The sequence below is a fragment of the Ambystoma mexicanum genome, chromosome 7q (genome assembly GCF_040938575.1).
Source record: "Ambystoma mexicanum isolate Mex_15411 chromosome 7q, UKY_AmexF1_1, whole genome shotgun sequence".
NCBI classification, from domain to species: Eukaryota; Metazoa; Chordata; class Amphibia; order Caudata; family Ambystomatidae; genus Ambystoma; species Ambystoma mexicanum.
In genome coordinates this window covers 300,923,176-300,939,559 of record NC_090941.1, presented here as the reverse complement: position 1 = coordinate 300,939,559, position 16,384 = coordinate 300,923,176, and the positions used below count along the sequence as shown (strand labels likewise).

The 16,384-nt window shown below is 48.7% G+C and overlaps 1 protein-coding gene across 12 annotated transcripts in view; it reads right to left on the bottom strand.

The window, feature by feature from the left end:
• MYCBP2 (MYC binding protein 2) overlaps window positions 1–16,384 on the bottom strand; it is a 3,160,061-nt gene that overhangs the window by 2,983,251 nt on the left and 160,426 nt on the right. The window lies entirely within an intron of this gene.

Here is a 16,384-nt window from a genome sequence, read left to right as displayed (position 1 = left end):
GCAACAAGCTTTCGACGGAATCAACCGAGAAAAACTTTGGGGAAAACTGAACAAATGGAACTGTCCTCCAAATATATTAAATCCCATAAAAGCCCTACATGAATCTACATCAGTTAAAATAAGGTTGAACAAAGATGGTGTTCTTTCTGAAGCTATTCCAACGAAAAAGGGAGTGAAGCAAGGCTGCCCTCTAGCAGCGGAACTCTTTAAATTATACATTGCAGATGTATCAGATACATTAACAAATACCCACTGCTTTCCTCCCAAACTCAACGGATTTCCTGTAAGCTACCTGATTTACGCCGATGACTTTGTCCTAGTCGACAAAACGCAAATAGGGCTACAGAGGCTACTAAATGCATTGAACAGCTACATGATAGATCACGACCTAAAAATTAATGTGGATAAAACAAAAATTCTGAAATTAGGTCATGGCGAGTCCCAGAAAAACAAGAAATACAAATGGTTTCTAAACAACGTCCCGATTGAGGAAGTGACCTCAATTCGATACTTGGGTATTCCATTTTCTATGTCCATAAGAGAATGGAGCTGGGTGTCCGAACTTGAAAAAAGAATAAAAATCTTATCTCTACAAGGAGCAAAGATACATTCACAATTTGGAAAATTCTCTCTGATTCCAGTACGAACCTTCTACCAACAAAAGGTGATACCATCCCTGACATTCGGTGCAGAGACAGGCTGGAATATCGACTTCAGAATCTGGCCTAAACTTGAAGGATTATTCTGGCGCCGCGTGTTAAGACTACCCAAATACCTGTCAGTATCAGTAATTCGCCATGAATTGGGACTCGAACCAATGTACGGAGCTGTCATTTGGAAATCAATGACCTTACTAAGAAAGATGTCGTTGGAGAAGGTTGAGCCAGCATATAAACTGTTCAACTCACAAACAAACTTAAATTCAAACACCCTACAAGAAGTATGGGCCGAAAAAGTAAAAACAATTATGCAAGTTGCTCACATCAATATGGAGATGTTGATAGATCGACCCCAAAATGCAAAAAAAAAACTGAGACGTTATCTCTGGATTGACAACTTGGAAAAACTCAATGAATTAAAGACTGCAATAGACCTAAGCATGATTCCGAAAAAATTAGACTGCTTACCAAAATACCTGAGTACATTCCCGTCTCGCCATCACAGAGATGGCTTTCTACGCCTAAGAACAAACCTCCACAAAACCAGACAAATGTGCTTTCTACGACACATTGACAACGTAAAAGACCCCTCATGTAGGTTTTGTGGAAATCACTCAGAATCATTAAAACATCTCCTGACTGATTGTCACTCACTGAAGGACACAAGGTCTCTCCATTTACTTAAGTTCGCCCCCCAAACCGATTGCATGGAAGAACTGTGGTTGAAAATTCTAAGCGGGACCTCAGTTCACTTGACCTGTGCAGTTATAAACTTTCTGGAGCAAATTCTGAACAAATTTTGAAATCATGAACCAAGGAGCTGGCAAATTCCAGATGTCAACGCAATTGCAGGGCGAAGTGATTGAGGAAGAAAGTTGTAATAAAAGTTTGTAAGAAACTAGAAATTGCAAAAAAAAAAAAAAAAAAAATGTGGGTCAAATGGGGACACAGGGCCTCGCCTGTTTGAAAACTGCAGCAGGAGCTGTACACTCATTGAAGAAGTGGCAAGAAAGACGTGATGTGACGTATGTGCAGGTTTTAGATATACATTAAAGACATCACCACACACCAAAATTGACCTGCATGATCAGTAAATGGATCTGAAGTCACAGAAGATGAACACAGTAGTTTACAACTATAGGCAATTAATCTGCAAAACATTAAGCCACGATGGACCTATTCTGTCGCTGCTTGTTGGAAAGGATTTGCCAGTGCTCAGAGGCTGTTCTATGACGCCAGGATAGAAAAAGCTCTGAACAACCTCCCTGTATCCCTACGTGCCAAACTCTGTCTCCAAGCCTTTAGTATGAAACGGAACACCCTCCTCAACAAGTCCTCGCATCCACACCCTCTTTGTCTTCAGCAGTTTTATTAAGCCATGTTTCTATATCAAATTTCTATAGCATCAAGATGCCCTGGTGGTGAACATTTCAGCTCAGTAACAGCCTAAATCGGGGTCTGCAACCTTTGGCTCTTCAGAGGCTTTGGGCTACAACTCACATCAGCCCTAGCCAGCGTAGTCAATGGTGATGGGTCATGGAAGTCGTAGTCCAAAACATCTGGCAAGCCGCATGTTGCAGACCTCTGCCCTACATAATGCAGATTTCTACAACCTACCAAGATCTTACCACTCCAACATATTGTCACCTTGCTGGGTGACATCCTATGCAGCATTGCACAATTTTTAGGTTTCTGCGCCTTGTCTTTAAATCCATGCATGACCTGCCTGCACATACTCCCCGAGAGAATCCACTTCTCTGTACTCTCCCGCTCGTGATCTCCAGTCTAACTCAATAACCACTGTTCACAGCCACGCCTCCCCATTGCCGCCAATTACTCTACTGGCTCCTCATAACTGCAATGGCCTTCGGTCTAACCAAGGCAACCCAGTCATCACATCAATGTGAATTTAGGCTGATCCACCTGGCCCAGGAAGGTCTGCCCTCTACCCCTCTCATGCCCAGGTCATGCAATCTCTGTGCCATCTAAACCTGCTGTACAAATGTAAGAGTTTGCATATTTATAATCTTGCTATGGTTAGCTCAACACCAAATAGCACTGTCAACTTAATATAGGTAATAGCTTTGAATTGTCCCTTTTCTATGACTCCACCCTTCCTACTAAAAACGTGACTTCTACTACCCACATACTCACTGTTACACTTTAAAGACACCCAGTTATGGGAGTGCATCTGCTGCCTATTACTTGTTTCCATGTAAGGCACTTTTGGTCCGAGTACCAGACCTCTCCATCAATACAAATATATGCAAAATAAAGACTTAAATGAAATCCACAAGCACATTTGCATAATCACAGCAATGATTTTGCACTCTGGCAAATTTCAAGTCACTTTAAGCTAACTGGTAAAGAGAACGTATAGCATGCACAATCCCCATTAACACTCAGTAATCCAACCTTAACTGCATGATTTGCTAGGCGTTAATTTGAGCACTGGATGCAGGTAGGCTGGATTCCTGCATGAGAATACTGTTACATTTAGAGCAGCACAACAATCACCTTTGGAAAAGGAATACATTAAGGATTCCATGATGCCCACATTACACCAAACACAAAGTTATCATATGAATCCTTCGATATGATGCATGTGAATCAAAATCTACCCAAGTAGGAAAAAGAGCTACTAAGAGAAAATGACTGAATCTTGAGCAGATGTTTTGGATTTTTAGAAGGTTTGCATCATCTAGACTTATTGTAATTGAACAGTGAATTTCTTTCAATTCACCATATCCCCATGCTGGAGAAATTGCAGAGAGGTCTGCACAATAACATTTGATGGTAAAACTCCATAATTTAAACATTCCAGGAGATATTACTCAACTTTTTGAATTCCCGTAGGTAGTACAAATACAGAGCGTTACCCTTTTGCTCCTGCGAGCATGTCATCCAGTGATAACTATTCTTTGCACTGTGGAACTTTCAGTCCCAAATTTACAATAGGAAAAGCAAAACTACAACTCAGAATTCAAAGAAAAAAAAAAAGTGCTGGAAAACCTACATGCTTTTAGAATGGGGAAATCGAGGTGTGCATATAAATGTCCTAAAAGTGATCCTGTTTTTACCATTAGTACGTGTTTATACACACACCATACATTTATATTTGATAGAGGGGTGTCTTGGCGAGTAAGCAATGGTGTGCTTTGTAAATCAAAATGTAATTTGCCACCTCGATTCTACACATACGTGGTGGCAAATGACATTTTGATTAGCAGCTTGCAATTCGAATTTTCCCCTCCTGAATGTTACCCATTTCCCCATTTCTGGTTATTAGACCTCTCCCTGCTCGTACTTCAATGGGCTGTGGATGGCTAAGACATACAGTTTAAACCGTCATGTGGTGGTCAGCCACTGCATTCTCAAGGCAACCAAACTAACCAAACTCCTCTTGGAAATCCCGGGTAGTCCCTACATTAACTGTTACTTACCTCATCAAGAAAATGTCCATATGTTGACAATGGACAAGGTAATGGCCTCCACGACGAGATAGTTAAACAAGCAGGCTCCTTTGGGTCAGGCTTTTTTTGCGATTTATCAAAGGCCTACTCAAATATAAACGTTCTTCTTAATCTAAGAGACAAACATAAATCACAAGCTCCTCAAGGAGTGCCAATTAACTTGAGAAGAAAGAGTTGATAAACTAGTTTGAGGTTTCAAATAAGACATGACATTTAACAGAAATCAAGGAACCTGTGAATCATATTGTGATGTTCCGCAATTATAATAAAATGCAATACCTTGATTGCAAAAAATCCACACTAGATACAACATTACAAGCCTCAAGGGGTCTGATGGGATAAGTAAATTTGCCACCTCAGACATAATTGAAACCCTGTTGGACCACCATAAAGCGGTCATGCAAGGTCCACCCACATCTCAAGAGGTTAGAGCACAACAGCAGCGCTATTTGGAATCTTTTCACACCCCCACTGTTTCCTCCCCCCAAAACTCCCTGGAAGCCCCGATTTCCACAGAGGAAATTCTAGATGCCATTAAATCGCTTAAAAATACCGCCCCTGGCCCTGATGGGCTAACGCCTAAGTTTTATAAATCATTCGCTCACATTCTGACTCCGCAACTAGCATTGCTATTCAATTCATTTCTTTCTACTAAAAAGCGAAGACATACTATGGCCGAAACAACTACCATTTTACTGCAGAAGCCGGGAAAGGACCCCGAGCAAGCAGCCTCTTACAGGACAATCGCCCTAATGAATACTGACAGGAAAATCTATTCAAAGGTTCTAGCGGCCATACTAGCCAGGATTCTTCCCGAGATAATTCACAAAGACCAGACAGGCTTTATCCCGGGCAGAGAGACATACGATAATATCAGGCGTACACTCATCGAGTCCGCGAACAGGATGAAAATTCCGCTCCTAGTAATCTCCCTCGACGCACATAAGGCGTTTGATCTAGTGAACTGGGACTTCATCCGGTACACCCTCTCCCATATGGGCCTAGGTCACAACTTTATAACCTGGTTAATGGCATGTTACGTACACCCATCAACGCAACTCTGAGTCAATGGGAGGAAATCTACGAGCACCCCTATAGCCAGAGGGACTCGCCAGGGGTGCCCGCTAGCTCCCTTGGTGTTCGCCCTTTCGATAGAGCCATTTGCAGCGAGAATCCGCCTCAATCCTAGCATCAAGGGGGTTATGGTGGGCGGGACTGAACTCAAGGTGGCGCTCTACGCCGACGATGTACTTCTCACCATCACTGATCCAGCCAGCTCGCTGCAGCCCCTACTCGATGAATTAGTAGCATTTGGGGCATGTTCTGGGTTCAGGGTGAACTATGGCAAGTCCTCTGTCCTTCCGATCAACCTCCCGAGGCGCCAGGGAAACGCCCTATGTCCTGATTTTCCAATCCCATGGGCTAACACCTCGCTGCAATATCTGGGCGACCAGATCCCCAAATCTAGCCTACTAATCTACAAACACAACTTCCCTCGGCTATTTAAATCACTACGCGCAGACCTGAAACGGTGGGACAAACAGGAGATCTCGTGGCTGGGCCGGGCTGCCGCAGTAAAAATGAACTTACTCCCCAGAGTGCTGTACCATTGCCACGCGCTCCCAACTCACATTCCGGAAGCAGATCTTGCCTCTCTACAACGTGATATCATGACATTTATTTGGGGTGGGAAAAGACCCTGCATTGCCAGGAAAATCATGACCCGCAACCGACAACTTGGTGGCCTGGGGGTCCCTGACATCTCTAGATATCGGCGCGCAGCGCAACTCGCGCACACCTTCACTTGGACTCGCTCAGTGGATCGCCCAGCCTGGCTGCAATTGGAGGAAGCATGGTGTAAATCCCCCACCTTTCTCACATCCAATCCCAGAAAGCCCCACCCGCAATGTCTCCGCTACCAGCGACTTGTAACACAGTGAACAATTGGAAAGCTGCAAACAGAAAGTGGGGAATCAAAAGCTCACTGGGCCCAATGACCCCAATCTGGAGTAACCCAGGCTTCTTCCCTGGCCTTTGCATCCGTAGCTTTGCCAAGTGGCTGGAGGGCGGCATCTACAAAATCTCTTTTTTTCTTCTTTTCTTTTTTTAACTTGTTTATTTTTAGTTAGCACACAGGAAAACAAATTAGCTTATCAATTCAGCACTTTTTAACAGCATTAACACAGTTGTATATCCCCAGATACCCGCTACCACCCTTTAGTTCTGACTGTCTCCTGTGGACTGTCTCTTCGCCAATTAAGTCCGATCCCCGCCTCATCAACCGCTGTCATACTTTACACCAAAAAGTCTTCCTCATCTATCCCCGAGCTTCCGTCTCCGTATCCCGATTCTGGCTATCTTCCGGGGCCTGCTCCTCTACCAATTGAGTCTGTTCCCCGTCTGCAGCCCGCTGGGCATTTGTCACTAGATGTGGTTTGTATGTCAGTGCTGGGAAGCGCAGGTCGTAGTCTATCACCGGAAACCAAATGTTCGTGAAACGGTGGAGGCGGCCTCTATTTGCCGCCATGATTTTCTCAGCGATGAAAATGTCCCAGATTTTCAACCACCACAGCACCGTTAGGGGGCCCTCCGGAGACTTCCATGTCCGGGCTATTGTGATTTTTGCGGCCAAGAGCAATTGTGTGATGAGGGCCGCAAGCGCGCCTGATCTTGGGTAGATGCCTGGAATCGGGGTCCCCAGCAGGAGTGGTTCCGGTTCTAGTGGCAAAGTGATCTGGGTAATGTCTGCGATGGTAGCGATGCATTGGGCCCAAAAGACTGCCACCATCGGGCACGTCCACCACATGTGTAGATAGGAGCCTGGCGAGCCGCAGCGGCGCCAGCACTGTGGGTCCAGCGACTGATTGAAGTGGTGTAGTTGAAGCGGTGGGAAATACCATCTCAAGAGAAGTTTAGGCGCACATTCTCGATTGGTAATGCAGAAAGAGGATGAATGCGTGCGTGACCAGGTATCGGTCCAGGCCTGATCCTGGATCGGATGCCCTAGGTCTCTCTCCCACTGCGACATATATGTTGCTCTGGCTGACAATAGGTTCACCTGGAATAGTCGATGCAGCGTCGAGATACGCCCTCGGGCTGGAGGGTCTGCCGCAGTTAATTCCAGGGCGTCCAGGTCTCGGGTGGCAGCCATACGAGTCTGGGGGTGTGAGCACCAGTGTCTGATTTGGCAGCATGAAAACCTGTCTGACTCACGAGATTAAAAGCTCTTTTGCATTGGGCGAATGTCAGCGGCTGGCTTCCTTCGAATAGTTGGCTTAGGGAGCTAAGGCCTCCGGCTATCCAGTTTCTGAAGTTCGAAGGGGAAGTTCCAGGTGAGAAGGCCGGATTGTGGAAGACTGGAGCTGAGGGGGCTCAGGTCTCTCGGGATGCCTCTGAATTTGCATGCCCAATCCCATGCCGTCAACATCTGCTTGGTCGAATATAAGATGGCTGGCCACGACCGCCGCAGCGAAGTCGGTAGGTGCAAGAGAAAGCGCAGGGGGAGAGGTATTCGGGCTTGTTCTATGTCCATCCATTTGGGGCGCCCTGACGCTATGGTCGAAGCCCGAGTGCGAGCTACCTGCGCAGCCATTTGGTATCTTTGGAGGTTAGGGACCCCTAGACCTGGTTCGGGACACACAGCATGGTCTTTCGCGGAATGCGGGCCTTCTTCCCCCTCCATATGAATTCAAATATCTTCCTCTGAAGTCGCTGCAGCTGGGGGTGAGGGACTATGATGGGAATGGCCGAGCAGGAGTACAGGAATCGTGGCAATAAATTCATCTTACAGGCCGTGATGCGACCTATTAATGTTATTTCCTGCGTGAGCCAGGAGTCCAGGTCTTTTTCTAAAGTTTTAATCAGGGGTGGGAAGTTTATCCGATAGGTGTCTTCAGGATTAGCGGGGATCCGAACCCCGAGGTAGGGGATGGATTTTTTGGTAGGTTCTCGGGGACCAATTTCTGGCCTTACATGCTGTCTCCGCCTCCAGGACCTTGTCCTCTAGGATGCGGCAGGACTGTTTTTGTTTGCGATAGGCCGCTCCTCGGGAGATTAGCACCTCTCTCACCACGGCCTTCATTGCGTCCCACGTATTTACCGGGGAAGTATCTTCATTTTTATTTTCTTCAAAGAACTGTTTTATTGTTTTAGCCACTACGTCTCTGGTGGCCATATTTTTTAGGATCGGGTCAGAGAGACCATCTGCGTCTTGGGGACAGGTCAGGATCATGAGCTCTTAGCGTTAACATTATGGGTGCGTGGTCTGAGTGGATTCTGGGACCTATGAGGACTTCATCCGTGTATGCCAGGATCTGCGGGGATGCCAACAGGAGGTCGATGCGCGAGTAAGTTCTATGTACATAGGAATAGCACGAGTAGTCTCGCTCCTCTGGGTGGAGGACCCTCCAGGTATCCACCACGTCTAAGGTTCGGAACAATTTGAGTAAAGCCGTCGCCAAGCCAAAGTCTCTGCGGGCTGGAGGGTGTGATCTGTCTGCTAAACGATCGGGGACTCCGTTGAAATCTCCCCCCCCCCCGATGATGGTATGGCCCTCAGCAAACGGTAGGAGGGTGCTTTCCAGGGCCAAGTAGAATGCCTCCTGGTCTTCATTCGGGACATATGCTGAGATCAAAGTGTATAGTTGGCCGAGCATTCGGCACTTCACCGCCAAAAAACGGCCCTCAGGGCCCAGCTTAGAGTCCAGGATTTGCAGGCTTAAGGGCTTTGGCAATTAAGATCGCTGTGCCACCCTTCTTCGTTCCGCTCGATGCCAGGAAACTGTAGTGGAAATTGCCGATCTCGGAGCCTCGTGAAGTCAGCTGGAGTCAGATGTGTCTCCTGGAGGAAGACAATGGAAGCCTTATTCTGGATGCGTCTCAGGATCGTGGGGCGTTGAGGCCTCTGACATTCAGAGTCAAGAATTTCAGTTTCTGGTTGGGGGGGGGGGTATGGGGGGGTGGGGGGCGACTCCTGGTTGTCCTCCGGGATGGAATTCTGCTCCTCGCGGGGGGTGGGGGGAATGGGGGTATTCAATCTTCATCTCGTGACTCGGGATCAACAAAGCTTTCCTGCGGCTGGGTTTCCTGTATCCTCCAACGGGAGGGTAAACTTTTACATGAGTGGGCCAACTGGGCCCTAACTGTTCTCCCAGCCAACAGGGCTGGGATCCAATCACTACGTAGGTTTGGTATCTGAGTGTGAGTTGGTGACATACTCCTTGGAGTGGGGTATAGGCCGCTCGGGACCCGCGGCGTTACTGGATCTTGATTTCTTCTCTGGATCGGTCTGCGTAAGAGCCCCGGACTGGGCTGTATCATTTTATCTTACGGCGTCTGAGTCTTCGACCATGGTTGCTGCTGCTGTCCCTGGGGCAGTCGCTCCGCCTCCCCCGGCGAGTGCTGCGGGGTCTGAGCAGTCGAGGCCTCCGGCGAGCGTGGGTGAAAAATGGACTCAGCGTCCTCTAGGTGGCTGATTCTGCGCTGGGTTCCCTGGAACGTGAATTGGAGAGTGGAGGGGGAAAAGCCATCTGTAGCGAATTTGCTGGCTCTGTAGAAATAGTGTTAGGGGTCTAAGGGTTCTTCTTTCCTGTAAGGTTAACTAGAGGTCCTGGAAAATTTGTAGTGGGGAGCTCATGAATGAAAGTTCATCTTTGGTGCGGCTAATGGCCGATATGGCCTCTTTAGTGGCGTAGAAATGGACCCTGGTAATTACGTCTGGGGGGCCGTCTGAGTCCACCCCCCGTCTTGGTCGTAGCCTGTGAGTACGGTCCAGGATAAGTTGGGTTTTATCCATGTTTGGAAGAAGGGCTTGAAAGAAATTGCCAATGTATTCTGGCAGCTCTTTGTCTGGGATGGTCGATGGGACTCCTCTGATGCGCAGATTATTTCGTCGTGCCCTGTTTTCTAGGTCTTCTTGTTTAGATTCCATCTCTTCATTCTTGTTCTGCAGCGCCAGGATCTCTCGTCTCATGTCTAGGATCGTGGCGTCATGGCTCTGGGTCAGGTCCTCCACTTCGCCCAGCCTCTGTTCCGCCTCGGTCAGTCTATGATCTGTCTGATCCATCCACGTGGTAAGCTCTGACATACAAGACCGGAACTCCGCCTTGATGTCCTGCATGAAGGCCTGGATGTCTTCCTTAGTGGCTAATTTTCCTTGCTCCTCAGGGGGTTTTTGTGGAGTTAATTTAGGGGGAGGTTCCGGCTTCTTCATCCTGTCCGCTGCTAAGAGCATAGTGGAGATGTCTGAAGATTTGGCTGATTTCGTTGGCTTCGACATTGTGTCGGAATTGGGAGTTCTGGGCTGCAGTGACTGCAATGCTTGGGGATCTCGAGGTGAGGCTTACTAGACCCAGGGGGTCAGAGGTCAGGGACCCAGAGGGGGTAGAGAGACTCAGGTGAACAGGCAGAGCGCCAGACGGAATGAGGATCACCTGGCCTTGCCTCTGTGGCGTTAGAAAGGGGGCTGCAGTGGCGGCACAGCCAATGTCGGATCCTGTAGGAGGGCAGGTGGAACGTGTCAGGCTGGGGGGGCCTCGGGGTCGGGACTCAGGATCCAATATGGGCAGCAGGAGTGGGTCGGGGCGCCCCAGGAAGTCCCAGAGACGGGAGGGGGGGGTCTCAAGCAGGGCACCAAGAGAACTCCGGTCGGATGGAGGGCACAGTCAGGTCTTCTGGGCAGCAGCGGGTAGATATAACTCCTTCAAATCTTAGGAAGATTCCTACCTCATCAGGGCTACCTGAGTCGGGCTCAGGAGCTGGGGAGCAGTAGATCAGCAGCTGCTCCTGCGTAGGGTCTTCAGGGATGTCAGTGGGCCCGGCTTATGGGAGGCCTGCAAAAGGAGAGTGGGCCGGGGCGCCCCTGGAAGGAGCCGGGCCGTCTGATGGAGGGGGGGCTGTTGATGGGGCCTAAACTCTCGTGTCGGGATCCTGGCGTGGGGTGGCGGGGCAGAGTGGGGCCGCCGGCGGCACCTGCAGTATCCTGCAGGAGGCCGCTCAGCCGCTAGTGAAGGCAGGACTGGCGGTTCCGGAGACGCCGCCTCAGTGTGCCGGTCGGGCCCTTCCTCAGAGCGATGAGCGTTCGTCCCCTCTCAGCCGCACTGGAGGCCCGTCGTTCACCACTCCAGGACCTCAGGCAGGGTGGCTCGAGGGGTCGGGCAGCCGCCGAATCTCGGCGGGTCCACTCCCGCTGTCGATCTAGGTGGGCGGTTGCCTGTCCCCCGCCGAGGGGGACAGGATCATCGGCCTCACCGCCGCTTTCGCTCGACTCCCCGGGAGGGAGCCGCCGCGGCTCCACGAAGCTGTGTGGGCAGCGGGACCCCTGAGATGGGAGGAGGGGGCCCCCTATTCGCTGCGGGGTGTGAGCTGGTAGCCCACGGCAGCCCGGGTCCAGTTGCAGGGGATCTGTTCCGCGGCTCACTGTGTTCCGTTCTGGGGACGACAGGATAATTACTCCCCGTCCGCCATCTTGGGAGCTGTGTCAGGAGGCAGGGGGCCCCGGGACAACGGGCCGAATCCGGGCTTCAGAGGTGGTGATGTTGCCTCGCCAGGCAGCAGCCGACGCCTCAGGGATTTGCCTTGCTTATGAGCCGGGGCATGCCGCAAATCGATCCATTAAGGTTGATTTATTCATCATTGCCGCGGGTCTCGTACGGAGGCCATTACAGGAGCGGCTGCATCGTTCGCGCTCCAGGCCACGCCCCAATCTCAAGACTTTTTAAAGGAAGGCCAGCAGCTTACCTATGAGGACTGCACGGCGAAGTTCAATATCACTGAGGAGGAACGATTCCGGTATACTCAGATCCGGCACTGGATCTCACAACGCTCCGTCAGAGAACGTGGCTCCAGGGACCTAACACCCCTCAAACTATCACTGACAACATCCCCTCCAAGAGGTAAGATCTCCAACCCCTAGAAACTCCTAGAAAAAGCTAACCTTGAAGCGAAGGAAAAGTACATGCTGAACTGGGAGAGGGACTTGGGTCGCTCCTTGGAGCCTGATGCTTGGGACAAAATTTGGTCAAGACTCCACAAGAGTACTCAATGTGTTACTAATAGGGAAGGGGGCTATAAAGTATGCTTCAGGTACTATATTACACCAACCCAACTGCATAAAGCGGGCGCGAGGCCCTCACCGAACTGTTGGAGGGGGTGCACACAAGAGGGCTCGCTTTTCCACCTCCTATGGGACTGCCCTAAGGCGGCGCACTATTGGAAGGGGGTCCGGACGCATGTCCGAGCAATAACAGGCCTTAACATCCCGTGGGACCAGGGAATAATTTTACTGGGTGACCCGGGGGAGGCGGATGTGCCGATGTCAGGAAATGCAGCTCGCCTTTGCACTCATCTACTTTTGGCGGCCAAAACAGCCCTTGCTCGTCTCTGGAAGCACCACAAGAGCCCCTCTATCCCGCTATGGTGGGCTAAGTGTTGGGACATTGTTACTGCGGAAAGAGTCACTGCAATTCGCCTGGGCATCCTCAATCCCTTCCAGAACACTTGGGCCCCATTCATGGACTATGCAGACCGTTACCCGGCCCTCACACTAAAGCCGCCTAGCGTCCGCTGGCTGAACTGAACTTCGCATGGACGCGGCTTGGTCCAGTATAGAGATATCCCCCTTGTCGCCATTTTCTTACCCAAATATTGCCATGAATGAGTTGCATACTAAATTCCCTCTCCTATCATCTATTCCTTCCACTGTAATGAACTATTCCACCACAATCATGCGCTAACTCCCATGTCTACTGTTTAATTTGTTTCTTTCTTGTTGTTACTGATTAATACCTGAATAAAATGTATATTTTGAAAAAAAAATAAAAAAAATTCAATACCTTGGTTTTGTTAAATTTCACAACGTACTATGTTTAAAAAAAAACCCTCCTAATTCCAGGGCATACACAAAGGTTAAGCCAAATCGGACAAGGCTCATTGATAATTAGCTCCAATCCCGACATCCTAACGAAATGCTTAAACTTAATACGCATGTTAAGAAAAGCAGGGCATGTATCAAATAGTCATGAAGTGCACTTGATCAAGCAACACTTATTTATGAAATATTGGGTGATGTTATGTGGCATACATCACCTTTTCATCATAACTGGTTTGAAAATAATACACCTAGATGTATAAATATGAGACAGGTTAACGAATCTGCATTCAGATGGAGCTCAACCAATGTAAATCTGTGAAAGGAATAGCATTTTTGAGTTTCACATATAACAAACCTATATCGAAACCAAAGTACAGCCCTGTGGACTGGGAGCACAGATCTGATATTGCAGAACATTCTTTGGGATAAAAAAAAGACCATTTCATTAACTTGAAAGAGCACATCATGCCACCTGCAAAATGGCAGACCCAGTTGTGTTCCTTCACTTGCAACAAGGAGAACAAGGGCCATTTTGTCTTGTTTATTTTAAATCGGTTGAAAAAGTAAAAACAATACAGGCATATATTAGACACAAAATTATCTTAGAGTCCAATCCAGTATGACTGAGTGGGAGTAGGCCGGCCACCCCAAAAAGCAATCAATCCCCTCTCCACCCCGCTCGGCTCCAGTTCAAGTTCCTTCCAGGCCCAGATGGGCGGGTTTGTCTGTAATTGGCACAATGCTTGAACGTAGGGCCCCTTTGCGCATATTGAGGTTTATGGGTCATTGCCGGGAAATCCTAATCGTAGTCTAGAAGTGGGAGCCAAGTGTCCGCAAGACGGTAAGAGGCCTTGGCCGCCATAACCTTTTTCTGCGACCAGTATATCCCAGAGTTTGATCCACCAAACAGTTAATGATGGGCCCTCGGTTGTCTTCCAGGTGCGAGCAATTGTAATTTTCCCTGCCAGTAAGAGCTACGCAAGTAGATTAGCTGTCCTCCCCGATCTGGAGTAGGCCCCTGGAGTTGGGGCCCCTAGCAGAATGGTTTCCGGCACTCTCGGGAGCACCACGTGGGTAATATCTTCTAGAACAGATATGCATTGGGTCCAGAAAGATTGCACGGTAGGGCATGACCAACACAAATGAAAGTATGATCCTCACTGTCCACATTTGCGCCAACACTGGGGGGTCACGGGCTCAATTAAAGTGATGGAGGTGGGCAGGGGGTAGTACTATCGCAGAAGCAGTTTATGGGCACATTCCCGATTAGTGATGCAAAAGGAAGAGGAGTGGGTCCTAGACCATATGGCCACCCACATTTGGTCCTCCAGTGGGTGGCCCAGATCCGCCTCCCATTATGCCATATAGGGGTTTCTCATGGTAAATCTATCCATCTGCAACAAGAGTGTAAAGCGTGGAGATTTTCCCCCGCTAGAGCAGATCCAGTAGGGTGAGTTCAAGGGGTGCGGGGGCCCGCGTAGCTGCTTGTCGCGTCTGGGGATGGGAGCACCAGTGTCGGAGCTGCACATAGGAAAAAACCTGTCTGTCTCAGACAATTGAAAGGCCGCCTTGCATTATTCAAAGGGGTGAGGTTGGCCATCCTCAAATAGCGGTCCCAAAGATTCCAGCCCCCCAGTAGTCCAGTTTTTAAAGTTCAGTGGGTGAAAGCCCTGAGAAAAGGCTGGGTTGTGAAAGATTGGAGAGGGGGGGACCCAAGCTACAGGGGATGCCCTTGTATTTTAGCACCCAATCCAATGTTTTAAGAGTGTATTTAGTGGAAGGTAAGGTCCCAACCGAGGTCCGCCGCAACAAGGGCGAACAAGGATCATTTTAGAGGGCCATGCATACTCATGAGGGCTTTGAACCATTGCAGCGTTCCAATAAACTCACAAAATTAAAACAGAGAATTTAAGTTAATCAACATCATCTGTGACGCTGCACATCTGGGTCAAAATCAGCAGCAATCAATGGTTGAAGCACCAAAGCACTTCAAGGAGACCTAATCAAAGCTGGTTTAAGATGTTTTGCTTCAGAGTTGAGTGTATACATGACTACTTTCATTGCTGTGAATCAACCTCTCTAAAACCATTCATATTCTACAGTGATGGGGTTCCACTATACATAGTAGACAAATAGGAGGCCACAATATGATATATTTTATTTAGATCGCGCTCATACAAAAGTGTTTCAGAGCACGACCAAGCAAAGGGAGGGGAACAAGGGAGAACAAAAACACCGATCTTACTAGGCCCAGTGACATTAAGAATGCGCAAGTGCATGGAAAAGGGAAAAAGGGGGAAGTGCGTGGAAGGGGGAGAAGTGGAAAGTGCAGAACAGAGGAGAGAACAGAATAAATAAAAGTCCAATATATAAATAAAGGCAGAGAAAATGGGGGAAGTGCATGATTAGTCAAGATAGGGGATATCTGATAAGTGCAGACGAAGAGTGGGGGACTGTATGGGTACAGATACAGATCTCAGTGCAAGCGGTGGCCCAGAGGCAGTGCAGGACAGAGTCAGGGTGAGCAGGTACTTGGGCCCGAAGGACAGAGGGAGGCCAGGTGCACGATGCCAAGAGAGAAAAACAGATTAGCAGGGGAGAAGAGGTGCAAAAGGCAGAAGCGAAGTGGAAGGTCTTGAGGTGCTTCCGGAACCGAAGATGGTTCTCCGCAAGTTTCAAAGTGGCCGAGAGGCTGTTCCAAAGGGAGGCCCCAGCCGAAGACAGATCTGGCCCGAGCTCATTTCTTTGACAAACGACTGACACCGAGGGATTTAGAAATAGAGGACAAAGGGCTCTAGAGGAGAGGTATTTATGGAGGGATAGTTGAAGGTGTTTTAGACCCAGGCCCCAGAAAGCCTTGAGGATAATGCAGAGGGTTTTAAATGTAATCCTTGCATCCACTGGGAACCAATGAAGGTATTTCAGAGCTGGAGAGATACAATCCCAGGGCTTGAGGCCAAGGGCAAGTCACGCAGTTCTGGATTAGTTGTAAAGGGCAAAGAGTATAGGCAGGTAGATTTAGGAAGAGGCTGTTGCATACACTGGAGATGATAACCAAATAACAGTCAACTGTCATCCCATAACGAAAAGCCTTATTTGCAAAGCCACACGTTCTCTTTCCAATGCATCAGACACCTAGGATGACCATGGAAACAGGAGTGGTACAGCCACCCTTTTCAGTGCCGCCGAAGTGAGACTGGTTCTCGATTCCAACAGCTGGGTGGACTTGGGCTAGACTCTGACCCTTCAAGCCACTTGCACAGCTCAGGTGTTCAGACCAGGGACATGAGCAGTTCTTTCTATGGTGCTTCCCGATGTGAAGACAACCCATTTGAAAAAAACGGCTTATTTTCATTTACACAAATTGGGGGCTAAAGAATCTT